General features: G+C 38.6%; 1 non-coding gene across 1 annotated transcript; it reads left to right on the forward strand.

Moving 5' to 3' along the window:
- The first annotated feature begins 16,788 nt into the window (after positions 1 to 16,788).
- On the forward strand, positions 16,789 to 16,860 carry TRNAD-GUC (transfer RNA aspartic acid (anticodon GUC)). Its single transcript has one exon. It is a non-coding gene; the product is annotated as a tRNA-Asp (tRNA).
- Positions 16,861 to 18,082: the final 1,222 nt, after the last annotated feature.

Here is an 18,082-nt window from a genome sequence, read left to right on the forward strand (position 1 = left end):
ACTACATAAGTAACAAAAATTTGAAAAATTAAAGTACAAGGGATCAAATTTCAGTCTCGACAGGAACTACCATGTTTTAGAAAAGATCCGAACAGGAATCTAACTAATTACGTGACTGTCACACAGATCCGTGTTCAGCTGTATTATGACATAAAGAAACAGGTTGTAAGCAGGAAATATACTTAAAATGGTTTTCATCGTTTCTGTGATACGAGTTAGGTTCAATTAAGCTCAAAACTTAAGTGGGCAACAACTCAGAGATTATGATGCCTCCTATCTATTCTCAAGGCGTATTTGGCTTTCCCCAAGTCACCCCGAATTGATCTCGACCCGTAGTGTCTGATTAAGTAGTAATTACTCTTCGATCTTAGACTCTGCTTCCCGTTCACCTTCTTGCGTCTTGATTGATAATCATTAACATTATGAACTCTAGAATTTTTTTTTTTTTTTATTTAACGTGTATATACTCAACTTCAAGTAGAAAATAACTGCAAGTCCCGAATCTGGATCACTGCAGCGTCTTGACACGCTATCTTCACGGGAATCAGAACACTCACGGGCTCGTGTATGACTGGGTAATCGCTTTTCTGCCTATCATTCGGAAAGATATGTATGAAGACATGCACAACTCTTTAGGAGTTTCCACGTAAAATCGAGTAGATTTAGTTAGTATCACTTCTACTTTTACGCACCATAAAAAGCTACCATGACATACAATGACTGTTCTAAAGTCTTTTAGGCCTAATAACTTCACTAGTTAAGCACACAGAATCAGTATATCTATCACTTTCCAAGGTTGGATCAATTTTCTGTTAATCATAGTAAAGTAACTTCTTACGAAGTAGTAGACTTGAAAAATAATTTCATCTCCCATAAAGAAAAATTTTAACATCAATCGCCCCGACCAAATCAAAGTCTTCAGGTGAACGGCTATCCCGAAGATCCAATGGATCAGCTGGACCGACCACATACTAGTATGTGTCCTTCTAACTAAGTATGATCGACTAATTTTCAGCGAAAGAATGAAAACACATCATAAACCACCCCGGTCACTTTCAGTCATCTGGTTAATGGCTATCCTCATATTCTACAAGTAGAAATGTGGACCAAACATATCCGAAGACATGTCCTTCAAACTGAGGCAACCGACATAATTCGAAGCGATAGTGACGTTTTTTTTTTTTTTTTTTTTAACCAAAAAACATAAAGCATGGTTACTCGGGATTGATCATCCCATTCAGCTCAACAAGGTTTTGAAATCTAGTTTTGTCAAACGCTTTCGTGAACAAGTCAGCGAAATTATCTAACGTGTCAACCTTTTCGAGCTCAATCAGTTTCTTCTCAGCACAATCCCGTATAAAATGATGACGTATGTCAATATGTTTAGTTTTACTGTGCTTCACGGGATTGTTAGTTACTGAGATAGCAGCTGTGTTATCAATGCAAATAGGAGTAAGTGAGAAATTCAGACCATAATCGCGCAACTGTTGTTGAATCCAAAGAACCTGGGAGCAGCAGTTGGATGCTGCCATGTATTCTGCTTCACATGTTGAAATTACGACTGAGGTCTGCTTCTTGCATTGCCACGACACTAGTCTGCCACCAAGAAACTGACATCCACCAGTTGTAGACTTCCGACTCTGATTGCACCCTCCATAATCAGAATCTGTGTAAGCGACTAGCTCCAAGTCTCCTCCTCTCGAGTACCACAACCCCATCTTCGGCTTGCCTTTGAGATACCGCAGTATCCTCTTCGCACCCTTCAAATGAGATTCTTTTGGGTTTGCCTGAAAGCGTGCACAAAGACAAACAGCAAACATTATATCAGGCCTAGAAGCAGTTAAGTACATTAAAGAACCTATAATTGCCCGATATTGGGTTGGGTCCACGTCTGCATCGTTGTCTGAATCAGCACCCAATATGTGATTGACGCAGACTGGAGTATCATATGGAGTGCTGTCCTTCATCTTGAAGCGTTTGAGAACATCATGGACATACTTCGTCTGATGAATGAACATCCCGTCTTTCTTCTGATCAACCTGCAATCCTAAAAAGAAGGTTAGTTCACCCATAGCACTCATTTCAAATCTCTTCTTCATGACGGCCTCAAACTCTTGACACATGGCGACCTTTGATGCAGCAAAGATAATGTCGTCCACGTAGACTTGCACCAGCAGAAAGTCGCTACCTTTTCTCTTGAAGAACAATGTGCTATCAATTTTACCTCTTTCAAACTCATTCTCAAGCAAGTAATCTGATAAGGTTGAATACCAGGCACGAGGTGCCTGATGTAGTCCATACAGCGCTTTACTTAGCTTGTACACGTGATCGGGAAAGTCAGGGTCAGGAAAACCCAGAGGTTGCTCAACATACATAACCTCGTCGACTTTACCGTTTAGGAACGCACTCTTCACATCCAACTGAAAAACCTTCATCTCCTTATGAGCAGCAAATGCTAAAAACAGCCGAATGGCTTCCAATCTTGCCACAGGAGCAAACACCTCATTGTAATCAATCCCCTCTTGCTGATTAAAGCCTTCAACAACCAGCCTCGCCTTGTTCCTGATAACAATCCCTTTCTCATCTCTCTTACATTTGAAGACCCATTTCGTGCCAATCGCATGCACATTTCTTGGTTTTGCAACCAAGTTCCATACTTCCATTTTCTTAAACTGAGCTAACTCTTCTTGCATGGCTTCGACCCACGAGCTGTCCTTAAGAGCCATTTGATAGTTCTTTGGTTCAATCTGGCTGATAAAGCAGGTGTACAAGCACTCGTTGATTATGCCTGATTCTTTAATGCTTGTGTAAACACAGGTGTGCTCATTCAAGCTTTGTCTTGTTTATACACCGGCTGACAGATCACCTATCACATTCTCCAAAGGATGATCTTTGTGAATTCTCGTAGTCGGAACTGAACTGACATTCAGATTATCTTCCAAGTTCGAAGATAGCTCATCAATGGGTGATTAATGTTGAGAGTGAAACGGATTGATGAATTCCTCTTCAGTAGAGGCAGCAGGGGTATTGACAGCATTTGACGAGGAAGGCTGACATTCATCATACTGTGGTCGTTGCACCAAAGTGTCTTCCTCATCGCATATCATCTTCGTAGCAATTCTTTCCTCAACTTCTGCAAAATCCAGATAAGGTATGTTAAAAGATTTAAAAAGTCTATCATAGTCGAAAACCCCAGCGGGTCCCGAGCTTGGTTTTGGTGATTTGTAACTTGTGATATCAGTGTTACACACCACCTCAACCTTGCTGTTCGATGTATTAAAGACCCGTCTGTTGGGAGTCCCAACAACGTATCCGACTAAGATTCCTTCGTCGGTTACTTCACCAAATTTAGAATTGGTCTTTAATATCGAACATGGGGACCCGAATGGTTCAAGACCACTCAAGTTGGGCTTTCTCCCATGCATAAGTTCATAACAGGTTTTATTTAATCTTTTAACAGTTAACACTCTATTAAGGATATAACAGGCTGTTGCAACAGCTTCAGCCCAAAACACCACGGGAAGTTTCGAATCAGCCAGCATGGTTCTGGCTCCTTCAATTAAGGTTCTGTTCTTCCTCTCAGCCACTCCATTTTGTTGCGGTGTATACGGTGCGCTGTATTGGTGTTCTATCCCCTTCTGTAAGTAGAAGATCTCCATCTCATAGTTCTTGAACTCAGTTCCATTGTCACTCCTGATGAATTTAACCCGTTTCCCCATGATATTCTCAACCTTGGTAATCAAATTCTTTACCATCTGCACTGTTTCATCCTTTGACTTCAGGAAATATACCCAGGAATATCGAGAGAAATCATCAGTGATCACCAAGCAATACGATGTTCCTCCTAGACTTCTTACATTCACGGGACCGAAGAGATCCATGTGAAGTAATTCTAGGGTACTGAAAATTGAATTGACCTTCTTGGTGTGATGGGATTTCTTGTGTTGCTTTCCCTTTTTGCATGATAAACATTTGTCTTCAAAGTTAAATTTCTTCAAGGGAACACCCAGCACAAGCCCATTTTTGACAAGGTAGTTCATTTTCCGAAGATGAATGTGCCCCATTCTCCTATGCCACAACTCGGACTCCGATTCAGTTGCTTTTGACAGAAGACATGATTCTTCTGTGGCCATCTCAGTCGAACTCATATCCATGATATACGTATTCTTCACTCTTGGAGCCTTCATAACAATCCAATCCTCTGGTATCTTAAAACCAGGATACAACACAATCGCTTCATTCTTTGTAAAATGTACGGTGTAGTCTTTATCACAAATCTGCGAAACACTCAGCAGAATGTGCTTCAGTTCTTCAACAAAATTTACTTTCTCCAAAGTCATCTTTCCATTCGACACCGTCCCTATTCCTGTAATCCTTCCACCGCTCTCTCCTGCGAAACTCACTCTTCCTCCTTGAACAGGTTTCAAGTCGTGTAACAATTTCTTGTTACCCGTCATGTGCCGGGAACAGCCGCTATCCACAACCCATTGATTGTTGGCAGCCCTGTTCAACTGTTCCTGCACGATTAAAGCAGATGATTAAAATCTGGGGACCCAAGACCGATTGGTCTTGGGTCGATACATTCCGTACCTTGGCTGTCCAAAGTTAGTATCATAATAATTTCTGTGAGTCCTAACAGGATACCTTCTTGTGGATTGACTATGAGGCCATCCAAACCTTCGTGAATTAAAAGAATTATTACTTAAGATTTGGTTGTTAGCAGTGAAAAACTGAGATCTATTTCTTTGAAAACCTGGATTAGTCCATTTTCTGAAATTTGATGGGTTTTCATTTTTACCATTATATTGATTACCGTTAGTTCTTTTCTCAGATTTTGAAGTCCTCACACCTCTGAATTTCTGCTTCAGAGGGCAATCAGCAACAAGGTGTCCTAATTGATTACATCTAAAACAACTCCTGTGTCCAACTTTCTTATCAAAAGTTGTCTTAGATGTTGAGGCTGTATTACTGCCCGTTTGTCTCACATATTGTGGGACATACGGGTTTAGTGGAGACTTCTTTTCAGGTGTTTTATTTTTCTCTCCACTTTTCGGTAACACTTCCTCTTGTTTTGTCTCACACGACTCAGAGGACTTGTCTGAGTTAGATGAGACAGGACTCGGAGCAGAAATCTTAACACTTGCAACAGGCTTACTAACTTCTGGTTCTTTAGTAGTAACTTGAACTGGAACTGTCTGACCATAGTCAACATCAACAGATTTCTGATTACTAGGGTCATAAGTGTAATTATGATTGAAAGGTGGTGGAACTTCATGATAACCAATTCCTACCCTTTTTGGGGAACCTTGATCACTAACGAGGTGATCAAGTATAGCGGAGGAATTTCTGAATTGCTCAAGTTTCCTGTTAAGTTCCACCACTTTAACTGGTGATCAGCTATCTGTTTTTCCCTTTCAGCTATTAGTTTGGTTTTCTCTTCTAGAACCTCATAGCTAAGATCAATCACTTGAATTTTTTCAGCAAGCTTTGCTTTAAGACTTTTAATATCCTTCTCACTAGCTTTAATTTTTACTTTGTAACTATTTTCTCTAGCGTTAGTGAAATGATGATCTTCTTTTAAAGTTTTAAATTGCGCATCCAAACTAACAAACTGATCAGTTATAGTTGTCAGTTGTTCAGACAGATGTTCACACTTAGTACAAGGGAGTTCGGTACTTACCTCGGAGAGCTGGTCTGCCACATCTGCCATGTAAGCTTCATTTTCGCCAGTTCCCTTCTCACTATCTGCAGTTTCGATTTTTGCCAAATTGGCCTGTTCAAATACTTCTTCAACATGCAGATTCCAGTTGTACTCCTCGTTCTGTCTGGAAATCATGGCTCTATAGTCATTACCACTACCACTCTGCTGTGTAGATCTGTTTTGACTGCGTTCTACACGTTCATTTTTGCACTCTTTTGCAAAGTGACCATTCTGCTGACAGTTGTAACAGCGTACCTTCGACTTATCAAACCCTGGCCTCTCTCCGACAAACTTCCTGCCAGTCTTCTTCATGAACCTCTTAACTCTTCTGACAATCATAGCCATCTACCACTGCAGATCCATCTCCTCCAGATCATCAGCATCGATCTGATCATAGTCTTCATCCAAAATTGCAGGATCAACAATCTTACCCTGAATATAGTTCTCATACGAAGCAATAAAAGATGCATAGAGAGCAAACTGCTGTTCAGCAGATTTAACACTCATGGGCATCTTCGAGTAGTTGTTGTTTGACACACTTGGGGAAAAACTACTCTTGGTCGCTTGAGGTTGAGAAGCATTTGATCCTCCAGCTACAAAGCACACATCACCGTTCATGTTGAGAGATACATGTCCTTCGTGTGTTGAGTTAGCGCCTGACTCTCCCTTAGAGTAATAAGCAGATGATTCAGTTTTCGAACTTGATCCAGAGTTAACCTTTGCACCATACATACCCGGATCTTGAACCTGATCGGTAGGTGTCTCCTTTCGTACCATGTTCAGTTCAAACGTTCTTAGCTTGTTAACTGCTGTCTCCAGGTCATAGTCAGCAAAGTCTTTGTCTTCTCTCATCAACACAGTATACATCTCCCATTTCGGTGGGAGAGCATCAAGAAGCTTTTCAACAATCTCATCTTCTTTGTAAACAATTGAATAGTTGCTGAGTTCAGTCATCAGATGATAATATCTAGTGATGATATCATCAAGTGATTCGTTCTTCAGATACTTGAAAACCTAGAATTGGGTTTTTAGAAGTTTAATTTTCGAGGCACGAATTCCCACATTGCCCTCAAACCGGTTCTCAAGTGCTTCCCAAAGCTCTCTAGCAGTTTTATACTTTCGGAAGGTGTGAAGTATCTCTTGTGGAAGAGCCATTGTAATTGCTGCATGAGCTTTGCTTTCGGCCTCATACATTTTCTTCTCCTCTTCTTCCATCTCTTTGTATTTCTTGATCTGATCACGACCCTCATACTCAGCAGTAGGTGGAATGTAACCATCTTGTATGGCATCTTGATACTTGACATATTGTTCAAAATGATCTTTCCACGCTACATAATCAGTTTTCTTAAGCATCTTAGGTGCCTTTGTAGCCGAACCCGCTTCTACTTCCATCTTTACCAGTTCGGTAATGTTTATCGAAGACATCTTTCACAAAAACTCAAAGAAATCCGAAAATCAAAAATTTTATTTTCAAACAGCACTGTAGGCGAAGTTGTGGATAACTTCGCTTAAAACTTAACTTCGCGTGAATTTGTAACTTCGCTCACTTTCTTAAATTCGCCGGATTAGCGAACTTGAGAATAACTTCGCTTAAGTTGAGCGAACTTGGGAGGTAGGCGAAGTTGTGGGTAACTTTGCTTGAGGTAAGCGAACTTGAAGAGGTAGGCGAAGTTGTAGATAACTTCGCTTAACCTTATATCTTCGCCGAAACCCTACTAACAGTGACGGCAACTTCGCCTGATGAACACGAACTTTCTGCAGATTAGATTTCTGGTTTTTTTCGAGGTTTGTGAAGGTGTTATGGGTTGTTTATGATTGTAGGAGGAGAGTATAGCACAAAAACTCAGAAAACTCGTCCCGCGAATAGTCGAACGGAACGATTTCTATACCCGCGTGATAATCCCGAACCACACAATCGAGCAAAAGCTCTGATACCAATTGTAGGTTCCCAGCCGGATCTACACGAGATATCGCGTTCTACGTAGGTGCGGAATCCCTACGTAAGACGTTACGAGTATAGAAAACAATACGAGCTAACACACGATACGATAACCAAACACACGTTGTATTCCAACCGTAAACACGTGATACTATGATCACTGAATACAAAACTCTCTGACTCGAATACACGAATAAACTCTGATTAATGAATAAGCCGTATACAAGATAGCTTATATAGACACGACAACTTCGCCTGGCATGTTCAGGCGAAGTTGTCCCTAACTTCGCTTGTCTAACAAGTTCGCCCATATAAGCGAACTTGTTAGCAACTTCGCTTACATACAAAACTCAAATCTAACTAACACGATTACAGACACTCGACACTGAACTACTGACATCATGCACCAACAAGTTGGTATCACATCACTAGCCAGCACAGCCAGTCTCCGATATTTCTTTCGTTGTTTGCATGGAATAAGATCGATGGCTGGCTCTTCGTCAATATCATCTTCAACATGTGTCACAGTGACTAATTGAGGAGGCTTCAATGCAGTCAACTAGAGCCTTTTCTTGAACGCTTCGAACTCTTTAACTTGTTCAGCAGTACTGACTGTTGTACCTGGTGTTCATTCTCCATAGGTTGTGATGGAGAACTATCCGGCTCATTATCATTGGACAATGTCTCAAAGGCGGTAACATGTCTTTGAGCAGGAACCACATGTTCCTCAGCTACAGCTTCACCTACAGCAACAACATCTGCCTTGATCTCAGCAAATCTTCCAAACTTAACCAACGGATGAAGACCTCGATAAGCCACTTTGACTCCCTTCCAAACTTAATCAAATCTGTAAACAAAACCTTTTGAACTTCTGGGCCGAGAACACCATTAAACACAAACAACTTGGGCCAAAGATGACTGGGCCAATAACACAAATATTATGGACACATTGGGTCAAACATAATGGCCCAAGGATCAAGACTAGCAACTGTCAAATTTCATGATCTAAAAAACAATCCCGATTCATGATAAAAACGATTTCTTAAAGACATTTGTTTCGACACGAGCAGTCATGAGGTAAAAATTAAAAGTTAAAAATAAAATAAAATTAGAATAAAAACTAAACTAAAACAAAAATGATTAACCATCTGGCCTTCAGTAGATTTAACATATTTCGGGATCAAATTTCAGCTGTCTTAAAACCAGCAACCCTTTTAAGAAAAGATCCGAACATGAAATCATATTGATTAGGATACTTTCACAATGATTCATTTTCAGCATTATTGTGACATAGTGAAAAGGTTGATAGCAGATAATTAGAAACTTAGCATGATTTTCATTGCGCCAGTGATATGCTTAGATTCAATTAGGCATAAAGCTTATATGGACATCACTTATGGACCTATGATGCCCCTTATCTCTTCTCAAAGCGTATTTGACTTTCCCCAGATCACCCTAATTTGACTCCAACCCCCTAGTGTTTGATCAAAGAATTTTCTTTATACAAAAAAATTTTAAGCTTTAAGGTTGAGCGTTGGACTTACATGCCATCCGGACTTACAAGCCTTACATTCAGAGTGTTTAGGACTTACTTGAATGCCCCACCCCTTTAGTTCCCTGGGACCCCTTTAAGCTTTTGGAAAACAAATTTGAATGACAATAATTTTCATATATATTTACAGTTTTTTTTTAAGCTTCAAATGAAATGTAATATTTTTGGTGATCAAGACACTAACGAGCCCGTGTATGACTGGGTAATTGCTTTTCTGCCTATCATTCGGAGAGATGTATCTAGAGACATCCAAACATCTTCAAAATGACCTTCCACAATAACTTATATCACTTCAAACTTTTACTTATCATGGAAAGCTACCATACACATCAATGACTTATCAAAAGCCCTTTTAGCTTAATAACTTCACACGTTAAGCACGCAGAATCAATTTATCTATCATTTTTCAAAGGTTGGATCAATTTTCATTTGAAAATTTTTAAGCTTTTAATAAGCTTTAGCTGAATATTAATATCATTTCCCAGATGATAATCCCGAAGACAATTTTAAATCCAATCACCCCAGTTACCTTCAGTTTTCAGGTGAATGGCTATCCTATGTGTCTACAGGTAGACGATAGGACCAAACACATAGTAAAATGTGTCCCTCAAATTTTAGGTGGCCGACATAATTTTCAGTGAGAGAACTTAAACCAATAGTTAAATCAAGAAAAGAATTTTTTTTTATGTAAGTTCAGTCGCCCCAGTTGCTTTGTCCTAAGGTTAATGGCTATTCCGTGAGTCAAAAATTGATGACGGGACCAAACATATAAAATATGTCCGTTGAACTTGAGTAACCGGCATGATTTTAAGCAACAGAACAAAATGTTTAAATTTTTTTAGTTATTTTTTATTTTTTTTAAGCACACACACTCTTTTTGTATTTTTACACACACACTCTTTTTGTATTTTTCTTTTTCTCCCCCTAAATTTGTACAGAAATTATGACCAAAAAAAAATTTATGTACATAATTTAAACCTCAAAAAATACTCATTCATCAAAACGTAGCATCTTAAGAAACCCTACAAGCACATTGAATCTAGCTGTTTTGACCGGTTTCGTAAATAGGTCCGCCACATTATTATCAGTGTTCGGTTTCGTAAATAGGTCCGCCACATTATTATCAGTGTGGACCTGTTCAAGATGAATTAACTTCCGGTCGTAACAGTCACGAATAAAATGAATTTTGATATCGATGTGCTTGGTTTTAGCATGTTGAACCTGGTTTTTAACAATGGCAATGGCAGCATCATTATCACAAAAAATAGGAGTGTCAAGAAATTACAAACCGTAATCCAGCAGTTGATGTTGCATCTAGATAACCTGAGAATAGCAGTCTCTTACACCATTATGTGTAATCTTTCCCTTCTCTCATCCCGCAAAGGAAACATACCCTCCATTACAAATTTGAATGTCTTCCAACTGAGAGATGCCTCCTATCAAGTGTCTGGAACAGCTACTATCAATATACCACGGTCTGATGATATTCCTCTATAGTTGTTCCTGCACGATGTGCGAGATTAGTTAGTCTTAGGTACCCAGTCCATAGTCACTCTTGGCACACCAAGTTTATCAATTTTAGATACGGGTAACCAAGACATGTCTTCCCTATTATCTAGAATTGTACATGAGGAGTTCTTAGGTTTGGAAACCGGAGACTTAGGTAACCATTTGTATTTCGGTTTTAAAATTTTGTGCCTCACACAAATGATTTGCTTTGTCTCAGGTTTACGATCAGAAGACCATGAAAGATTTGATTTGTTTTTTAATTTCGATCCCGAAATGTGTGAAGGTCTCGAAACCAAACTCAGTTTTCCGACGTGTTTTCGAGACATGGCAAGAGTTGCTTGTCTAACTTTGGCACGATCGGCCTTGTCTCGAATCCAATTTCCATCAGAAGGACTTGCCTTGAAATACTTTGATTTATTTGAATGTGATTTGTTGAAAGTATTCCGAGGCACGCTCCTCTAACGGTGTCCATAATATGGGACATAAAGATGATGCGGGCAGTTTCTAGCAATGTGATAGGAATGCCACAGTTGAAGCAAGTTTATCGCTTCACATGTAAATCTGGGTGGCCAATTCCTGGTCTCGATCTACTTTGCAAATTTTGCTGTCTCGCATCGACCTTAGTGGTTGATTTACTTGCACTTTTCGTGCCTATGTTTACTTCTTTAACATGTATTGGTGGTGTGTATTTACTAGCATTTTCCTGTTTAACATCAGTATTTAAAGATACATCACACTTATTAATACTACTAAAACATTCAACCACACAATTGTTTATGCTCTTAAAAACAGAGCCCACACAACCATTAGTCTTAACATAAAATAAATCACACAATTCAAAGCAAGCATTATTAAAATTGTCTTTATTAGGCAAAACAAGTAAATCTTCCTCATCGTCCACCCAATCCTCAATGATTACTTCATCTGCACGCGAAGTAGAAACATTAGTATCATTCACTTTCACAACTGATTGAGCTGGTTTGACAAACCCGGGTATTATCCTTTCATTATTTTCAGGTTTGCCATATTTCAAAGATGTCTCTTTATCTTCCTCAATAACAAAAGGAGAGGGAGTATAATTATCATTGTATGGAGGTGGAATCTCATTATACCCAATTCCCTCACCCTTCTTTTCTTTCCATCTTAATTGCTTTTCAATCATAGACTCAGCGATCGCACTAGAAACATCAAACTTTTTAAAATGGAACCTAGCGTTTTCAAATTTATTCGTTAATTTAGCGTTTTCCAAAATAGATGCTTCAAGTTTGGCGGTTAGATCAGCAATTTTCTTATTGGCATCTAAGATGTGACAACGCTTGACACTGAAATCACTTTGCAGTTTTGAAATGTCTTTGTTTGATGCTTCTAGTTTTTCTTTAAGACCCTTCTCAAGTTTCTTAAATGTATAGTTTTCGTGTTTTATATTTTCCATTTCCCTAACAAGATTACTATTATGCACACGAAATAGCTCTACCTTTCTAATACATGCTTGAGAACATAAATTAGAGTTTACCTCAGATGAACCAGCAGGAGTAGAAGCCATGAAAGCAAACTTGAGACTCTTCACCTGATCTTCGGTCTCATTTCCTTCTTCAACATCATCAACTTGAGCGAGGTTTGCAGTCTGACCCAGAATAGTGAGTTCCTCCATCTGATCAATTCAATCAAACTGTTGTGCAACTAATCCTTGCTCATTTCTTCCAGCAACAGCATTATCTCCCCTTGCACCATTCACAGGATCCAGAGCCCTTTCAGTATTTCCCTCCTTTGCTGGATTTGTGCATTCTCTAGCAAAGTGTCCTGGTTCATGACAGTTGTAGCACCTGAGGTTCTCCGTGTTGAAACCCACCTTTTTGTTTGCAGGTAAGTTCCAATTGTTCCTGCCAGTCCTTTTGGTGAACTTCTTCGCTCTGAATACATCCATGGCAATTTGCCAGGAGATGTCCATCTCTTCAACGTCATCAGGATGGATCTGATCCAGTTCAATAGAACCGACTGGTTGAACAAGGTCTCCAGCATAAAAAGCATTATAGCAGTTCATGAAGCCTGCCATGAGAGCAATATTCTCTTGAATTTCTTTTGAGATGGCAGGTCCTTGGGCAGGAGACTTGCTGGAAGAAGCAACACTAGGTTGGGGTTGAGACTGTGGAGATGGCTGTGGAAAGAATATGGAAGCAGGCGGCTGTGGTTGAGGTGTAGGTGGAGTGAATTGGCTTTGAGTTGATCTGAACATGGAAAAAACTTCCATTTGGCTGTTGCGGCTGCGAGTACACACCCTGAGAGGACTTGAACATGGAGAAGTTGTCTTGTGATATAAGTGTGTTGTATGATGACGCGGCGTATCCAGCAGCATATACGAATTTGCATGGTTGATTGCTCGCTGTTTGTCATCCATATCACATGACTTGATGATAGCGATCACCTCAGATAGGGTTAGTCTAGAAAGATCCTTTGTCTTCTTGATAACAGCAACGTTCATATCCCATCCTTGTGGCAGAGATTTAATCAACTTGTTGTTGGTTTCAATGAGAGTTAAGTGTATGTTGGCTGATCTCATCTCGGTTACAAGTGTGAGGAATCTTTGCAACTGACTTTCCAAGGACTCACCCAGAACATGATTGAACATATTAAACTTTTGGTGCAGCAAGTCCTGACGACTGCGCTTCATGTCTTCGTTTCCCTCATAGACCTCTATCAGTGACTACCATAAAGCCTTTGCTGATTGCAACTCGGGAGTCCTTGAGCAATCTCAGGTGACAGGGCCATAGTCAGCATCAACATACAACTCGATAGGCTTGACAGCAATCTCTCCTTCGGCTGTTTCATATGTGATCGGTTGAGGACCTCTAACTATGCTCCTCCACACCTTAGCATCTTTCATCTTGACATACTTTTCGAACCTGAATTTCCATTCATAGAAGCCTTCATGCTTCAGCAGACGGGGCACACGGGAAGCAGTACCCATAATGGAGTCTAGCTCCTGGTGAAGTGCTGAGTTAATGGATGCGTCAATGGATTGATCCATGATGATTACAAGCCCAAAACAAACCCAATACTCGAATGGTAGCTATTATTGTAAGAAAATTCTGCCAGGTGTAAGTGATTATCTCAACTTCCTCCAAAGTCTAACACACAATCATGTATCATATTCTCAAGGGTTTGGATAGTCCTTTCAGACTTCCCATCTACCTGAGGATGATACACGGTACTGATGTTTAGTATTGTTCCCATTACTTCATGGAACTTCTTCCAGAATCTCGAAGTAAAACGAGTATCTTTATCAGACACAATCGACAACGGTACTCCATGCTTTACCACAACCTCACTTATGAACACTTTTGCTAACATTTATGATGAGATAGCTTCTCGCATAGGCAGAAAGTGAGCACTTTTTGTTAAACGATCTACAATCACCCAGATGGTATCATGATTCTTAGTTATATGCGATAGCTTAGTCACTAAATCTGTGGTGATGTATTCCTATTTCCATTATGGTATCTAAAGGTTGCATCTTCCCATACGGCTTCTAATGTTCTGTCTTTACTTGAAAACAAGTTAAAAACTTGGACATATTCTACCACTTCATTCTTCATATCCGGCCACCAGTAGTCTCTCTTCAAGTCCTGATACATCTTGGTGGATCCTGGATGAATCGAGTGTCTCGACCTATGAGCTTCATCTAGGATTTGGCCTCAAAGATCTCCATGACGTGGAATCCACATTTGGTCAAATCTTGTATTTGCACCATGAGTGTTATCCATCAACTCATTTTGCTGCCCAATAATTCTTTCTTTCTTCATTAATCTTTCATCCTTGAGAACTTCTGACCGAGCCTTGCTGTTATCTCCAAAGAAATCTGAGTTAATGATTAGCTTATATGACTTTCCCTTGCAATGACTTCCTTATTCTTACGTCTTAGTGCATCAGCGACCACATTCGCCTTACCAGGATAGTACTTGATATCACAATCATAGTTTTTATCAGCTCTAACCACCTTCTCTGCCTCATATTCAATTCCTTCTACTCGAAGAAATACACTCTTATGATCAGTATAGATGGTACACTTAGTACCGTACATGCAATGCCTCCATATCTTGAGAGCATGCACTACAGCTACTAACTCCAAGTCATGTGTTGGGTACGTACTTTCGTGAACTTTTAACTGTCTGGATGCATAAGCTATCACTTTACCTCGTTGTATTAACACACAACCTAAAACTTGATCGAAGCATTAGTACAAACCACCAAATCCTCATCACCATCAGGTAAAACAAGGATTGGAGAGCTTGTGTGAGTTTTTTCTTCAATTCTTCAAAATCTTCTTCCTGATACTTACCTCAATTGAATACTATAGCCTTTCGGATCATACCAGTCAACCGTGCGGCTACCTTAGAGAAGTCTTGAATGAATCTCCTATAATAGCCAGCCAACCCTAAGAAACTGTGTATCTTAGTTGGGTTTTACGGAGTTTTCTAATTCATTATTGCTTCAATCTTAGCTGGGTCCACAGTGATCCTATAACACCCCGGCTTAAGCGGAAACGCCCGAGTGTGACGTACAAATTGATCAAAACACATGCAACACTATTAAGTGACAATATTATCATTAATTGATTTAAACATCATATAGGCAAGTTTGTAACAAAAATTACAATAATTCAACTACACTGTTTGTCCGTTTGTTTGTATAACCTAAGTCTAGTGTCTTCTGTAAGTATCATCCTCTAACGTTTGTACCTTTAGCATATGTATAAAATAATGTCAACTATATGAATAGTTGGTGACTTCACACAGTTTTATACAAATACATAAAAACCATACAATTCCATGAAACTTGTGAAAAACGCAAATAAGGTTCTTTATACTCGATTTAAGGTCATGAGTGTAAAGAATAAACGAAGGTCCTTTCCAGTTGGGGACAACCAACGTACTCGGATAATGAGGTCCATTTTCCACTCAAAACAAATGGTCCTAAGTGCAAAAGGGGGCGTGTGATCATACTTATTGGGGCAACCATGAGCAAGTAATCAAGTACACACACAAGTTCATGTAATGAATTGTAGTTTGTAAATGAAATCGTAAATACTTTGAAGTTGTAAGATACATATGCTACCCCCAAAAGTAATAAAAAGCGTTAAAAAGGGGGTGTGAGAAACTCACCTTGCAATTGAAGATAAACTTGAATAAAAACCGAAAGCGCGTTAACGAAATCAATGCAATCGAACCTCACGAACTATAATTAAAAATACAAAGTTAAAAACTAATGGGATTATAAAGGTTAAGTAACTCGGTTTTCTGAGTTTTGCAATATTTTAAGTATCATTTATTATTATATGGCACTTTCTATTATAATATTATTTTAAGTTTTAGCGGCAATTTTAGCGATTTAATATTATTATATTACTAATTTAATATGCGAATTTTTATTATTAATGGAACATGGATTTTTTTAACTGTAGGATTTTATTTGAAACAAACTATTTTAATGTATTAAAAAGTGAATGAACGGAATTATAAAAATAATTTTAATGGTTCAACAAATATGAAAGAGTAATTATTTAGGGATGGCAAAATATAATTTATAATTAATTTTATTTACTTTAGAATAATTTTGTTTAATATATATAAAAATTTAATTTAATATGATTAATATAATAAAGGAACAAAAATATCTAGTACTGGAACAAAAATGAAACTTTAGTAACCTGATTGAAACAAAATATTTTATAAGTGATTTGATTGGAACAATTTCAAATTTTATTACCATTATATAGAATAATCCCTTTATATTATGTGGTAAAAAAAATTAAACATTATCTCTGACATTTTGTTTTAGATCCGTCACTATTTTGGCATGTGAAATGATTCCAAAATCTAATGCTTATCATCATTCAAATTTGAGCATATTCATTTTTAAAAGTTGGAAGAATCATCACTTTTAAAAAGAATACACGGATTTTAGACGACGGATTTTGTTTCAGATGAGAACAGGCCTGTAGGTTTTGTCTTTCTTTCTTTGCTGACTTGCCATTTATCATGGACTTTTAACAAGGCTAAATAAAAAATAGCAATACAGTGTATCAAAAGTGTCTTTGTAGTATAGTGGTAAGTATTCCCGCCTGTCACGCGGGTGACCCGGGTTCGATCCCCGGCAACGGCGAATTTTATTTTTGTTTTTAGTTCGAAGATGTTTAGGATAATCAATGATGATACTGAACCAAACATTAATACCACTCAGCACAACTCATATCAACGGTTCACTTATCATTAGACCAAGCCCGACTCATCGTGATTCGTTCTTTCTGAATCTGAACCCAACTGGTTCACCATAACATGCTTAATGTTTGTTCATGGCCCGAAGACCATTAATAGTTTCATCTTCAAGTTTTGTTCGCCAAATAAAAGATGATGTTGCCTTCGATCCTGTAGACACCTTAAACTTGCTATTTGCTGGATCTCAAAATGTTATGGATCATAAGATGTCAAGAACTGATGAAAAAGTATTGAAATCGAATCAAGTTTATAAAAGCGTGATCACACATACGCATACACTTTCTGAATTGTTAGCATCTCTAGTCGTACCAAGAGGCTTTCTTCTACACTCATGGCGGTCTGAAAGCCGCTTACGACAGCTCCTCTTTCCATGGTCAACTTCTCTTAAAAAAATGCATGGAACCTGAGATAAGCAAACAAGCTTAATCACCGTAAATCATAAATGTCACTAAAATTGATTTTAAAGATGCTTCATGGATACAAAACAGAAAATAAAATAATTAAAAAAAAAAGCTATTCAGATTTGGTTGAGGGTTACGAAAACTAGCAAGCTATTCTGTTAAAATTTACAACTACTTTATCATTCTTTTGAATGCAAAAAACAAATCAGACTTTATGCCTCTGCCCTCCGGTGGTAATCTTTAAACGCATGATGCATTGTTAGCGTCCGTTTGTTTCAAGTACGTAATATGTTTCGTCTGACTGAAAAATTAAACAACACATCATGTACACGTAACTTTTCGAAGAGGTACCAGAAGTGAAATATGGTGTTACCATAGTACCATCCATATACGCTTGTGTGATTCAACATCTTCAACACGTTTGTTGTGTTCAATTGTTTGGTTCATCCATACACTCTTTTGCGTGATTCAATATTTTTCAACACGTTTGTTGTGTACAATTGTTTGGTAGTACATGTACTCCATGTTAAATGGCCCACAAAGCATAACCTGGGCCGTTACATAAAGACTTTGGTTAGGCCCATTGTTTGGTAGTCTGGTAACTGTGGTGGACCGGTAGTCTTTGTCTCTCTGATAGATGTACATCTATCAGAGAGATAGAGACTACCGGTCCGCCACAGTTAGATTTTCTTATAATAAAAAGAAATA

Source organism: Bidens hawaiensis, unplaced genomic scaffold (assembly GCF_021521415.1).
Source record: "Bidens hawaiensis isolate Kalapana, Puna unplaced genomic scaffold, B.hawaiensis_p1.1 tig00019804_1, whole genome shotgun sequence".
Taxonomy (NCBI): Eukaryota; Viridiplantae; Streptophyta; class Magnoliopsida; order Asterales; family Asteraceae; genus Bidens; species Bidens hawaiensis.